Here is a 4,155-nt window from a genome sequence, read left to right as displayed (position 1 = left end):
ATGGTGGCTAAATATAAAATGGTGATAAACACAAATCAGATTAAGATATAATAATCAAATGTTAAATAAAGCATGGGAGAATAAATACAAGGCCTTCTATTCCACAACATTTAGATTATATGCAGAACTGCTGCTCTTCTTATGATTAAATGCTGTTTAAGTGAAAGCTTGGTTTTGTCTAATTCCACAAGATGTTTTACCACTCAGTGGTCTCCGGTGTCATATTCTCCGCTGTGGTGTGCTGGGGCAGCAGGGTGAAGACAGCTGATGCCAACAGGCTCAATAACCTCAACAGGAGACCTGGATATGTTCTGGGAGTGGAGCTGCAGTGCAGTGAACAATGAGTCACACCCCATGCATGCAACACTGGACTCCTATCGCAGCACCTTCAGTCGTAGATTGAGACTGCCGAGGTGCTCCACAATACGCCACCGGAAGTCCTTCCTCCCTGTGGCTATCAAATTTCTCAACTCCTCCCCTTTCTGAACAAAGGACAATCAAAATTAATCCTGTACTACAATAAACACTTTTTGATGTTTAACTTACCTGTTTTGCACCTTAATTGTTGGTATTTTAGTACCTCTCTGTTATTTTTATATTTGTTTTTTTTTTTTTTTTTGATCTTGTGTAATTCCTTGCACATGTTCCTTTGTATTGTATTTCTGGCACAACAATTTCCTGCAGAATCAAATTCTTATTCTATCTTATCTTACCATATATTTATACATTTTACATATGAATTAGTTTGATTTAAATTTTATCAGTATTTATACAAATAAATGTGTGAAACAGGCAGAAGTCAAATGGAGAGACAAGCAGCAAATTAACACACAGGTGTTATGTCAAGATCTGTTCCCCCACCTAAGTATAGGAGATTTCCAGTCATCAGGATGCATTTCTCCTGCTGCAATGGAAAAAAAGGGGGCAAAAAAAGTTTTTAAGCATTTTACTTAGAACAACAGAGAATATGAGAAAATCAGATCTTGACAGGGGAAGAAATCTCAACATAACACCCGCGCAATGTTATTGGACATGAGCATCTATTCACTGAAAATGTAGCAGACAGATAACCTGTTTAACATCACAGAGTCATTTAGCAGCTTAAAAAATCTTATGGAAGTTTTTTTTTTTTTTTACTGCTTGCTCCTCACAGTGTGTCATGGTGCTATAAGCCAAGGAAACCTCTCAGGGCATACAAACTATTGTTTTAGTGTCAGCTAGCTTGAAGTACTCCTGTAGTTAAGCCCATTGTCCTTTGAAAACCTAATGGGATAGTCAAGTCAATTTTGAAGGGGTGTTCTGTCAAATAGTTATCAACAGTCAGTCCAGAAAAATGTGAAGAAAACAGCTGATGGATACAAAACTTACTACAATTAGAAAGCCTCACATGATAAACTTCAAGTGGAGCACACAATCTTGTACTACGTTTTAGTTCCAAAGACTTGACAGACAAAAACCGAGACCAGAAAACTTGCCCTCGAACTCATGCCATGATGGACAGACCCTTACACAATCACTGCTAAACTTTCTCTAGTTGTTTATAAAATCAAAATGACTAAAAAACAACAATAACCGACTTTCAAACGGGCTCACAGAAACCAAATCAAGCTTCACAAAACTTTCACTAAAGTCACTGATAACAATTTTCACACAAACTAGTCATCCAGATAAACAGACTTACAAACATTATGGCAAAACCTAAGTTTCTTAAAAGTAGCCTGCTAGACATGTACTATATAAAAGTAGTCAACTATTAGAGCTTTAATTAAGAAGACGTTAAAGTTACCACAAGACAGTTTCAGAAACTAACCAAGCTAACAAACTAATTTAACCACTAGTTACTAGTGAGCGGTGAGATGTCTAACCCATCAGGTATTAGTTGGGGTTGAAATGAACTAGCGTTGATGCTAACCTTAACATCACCATGTTGTGCCCACTGGCTGTGTGCTGGTGCTGGGTGTTTGTGTTACCTTTTCTCCTTCCTCAGGGTGTGATGAGCAGGTGATTGGGTCCAGCTGTTCCTCATCTAGGGGCGGTGTGTATAGAGGAGCCGGTTCCCTGAGGCAGGTGCCAGATCGTTATTGCATCCTTCATGGTAACCACTCTAGCTCTCTCTCACTCCAGATTTATACCTATGCTTACCTTTGCGCTCACCTTCCAGCATTCCTGGTCCTCGGCCACTTCCACGTGGTTTTTAGAAGTCTCCTGCGTTGCCTCCCTGGTTCCAAGTCCTCGAGTCCTTCAAACCCTGCAGCGCTGCCTTACTCGCGCCTCTTGGCTTCACCTCCCCTGATCTGGACCCTAGGCCAACTGATCACCTGCCTGGTCATTCTCAGACCACCTCCACATCTGCACCTGGAAGGAACAGGACACACAAGCCAAATCACCAACAGACTCATTCACCCTCCTCCAGCCAAACTCAGCCCCAGTGGGCACCAAGTCTCCCTCATCTGTTTTCCTCTGGCATCCAACCCAGACCTGGTTCTTTTCCCCTCCTGCCATCTATTACCAATGAACTGAAAATTCCTATGTTGATTGTTTGTGGAAAAATAAAACTTTTTCATCTTCACTGCTGCTGTCTGTAGTTGTTGCCTGTGCTTGAGTCACAGACAACACATTTTGACAAGCTTTCATTGCATTATCATAATTACATGATTGTTTGTGCTATCAGAAAAATTCCAATCGTTTCTGGAAGGTGAGAGGATTACAGCCAATGTGTGGTTATGGTATTCTCACTCCCGCAGGTGAAAAAAGCCCACAAAACAGCCCCTCTTGTAGGCTTCCTCCCACACAGACATGGTGCAGAAACTGGTGGGGAAAAGCAAAGAAATGAAGCAGACAGTATTATAGAAAATTGGGAAAATATCCAGGCAGCTATTTTAGGCTTTGCTGTAAAAGGGTTTTAACCTTGTTGTCCTCCAATTCCTGACAAGTCTGTAGAGCCTAGACTGATGTCCAAGTTGTTTGCATGATCTATTTTGATTGTTATATGTTAACTGATTGCATGTTTTGTTATAAAGTCACATTTTTGAATGAATGGTCTTACACTGTTAATAACTACTGTATGCCTTTCTTAAGATCTGTTTTGGAAATGGACAATTTACCAATTGTCAAAGTGAAATTAAATTTCTACAGAATACTAACAATGAGAAAAAAATGTAATGTAAAATATGTGACTGTGTAAATATTCACCCCCTTATTCACAGAGAGGAAAAAAAAAATAAAGTACAAGTTATTGGATGGATAAAAAAGGATTTCTAAGGCCCTAAACATCCCTGGGGTTCCGTTAAATCCATCATTAAGAAATGGAAGAAATATGGAACATGTGTATATCTACCAAAAGCAGGCTGTTCTCACAAACTGAGTGACCCTGAAGAAGGAGAACAGTGAGAGAGACCACCATGACACCTGTGAGCTCTCTGAAGGAGCTCCAAGCTGGTGAGATGGGAGAGACTGAGCTACAACAACTGCTGCCCAGGTTCTTCATCAGTCTGAGCTTTATGGGAAAGTGGCAAAGAAAAAAGCCACTGTTGAAGATTAAATCTAGAAGAAAGCTCATGATAGATCTCGGCTAGAGTTTGACAAACTTTTTATAGATACTGTATGCAGTCCTTTAATGAATGCTAGGCCTTTATTGTTTTCTACAGATGTAATGTGTGCATGCAAGATGTGTCATATTGTGTGGTTTCAAAATGTGTGTAATCATTGTGTAGATGTTGCAAGAGATGCTATTAGGCAGGAAACAGCTCCCATAAGGCCGTTTTTAATCAACTGGCCTGATTGTTGTTGGGGAAATAATTAGAAAAGACAGAGTGAGAAAGTGGAAGAGGGAGGACATGACAACAACAAAAACATTATGAGCAGTAATGAGAGATGGAAGAAATGAGAAAAGGCATAGAACTACAGCTTTTCTACTGCTTATAGTAAATATGCGTGACAACACAGAGAAACACACTAAAATGAATGTGTGACAAAATACAGGACTCTTTTTCCTGTGTAGGTTTTGGAGTAGGTATTTGTTTGAGAAATCCAATCATATATAAGGGTTTTTCCACCAAACGGGTTCCAGTGTAAAACCAGAGTCAGAGGTCTGTTAGCAGTAGGTCTTTGTTTATCCACCACTATAAGCTTTGACTCTGAGAAACCAGTGCTAAC

The sequence above is a fragment of the Kryptolebias marmoratus genome, linkage group LG22 (assembly GCF_001649575.2).
Source record: "Kryptolebias marmoratus isolate JLee-2015 linkage group LG22, ASM164957v2, whole genome shotgun sequence".
NCBI classification, from domain to species: Eukaryota; Metazoa; Chordata; class Actinopteri; order Cyprinodontiformes; family Rivulidae; genus Kryptolebias; species Kryptolebias marmoratus.
The sequence above is the reverse complement of the archived record's forward strand: the minus strand, read 5'-3'. Positions refer to the sequence as shown.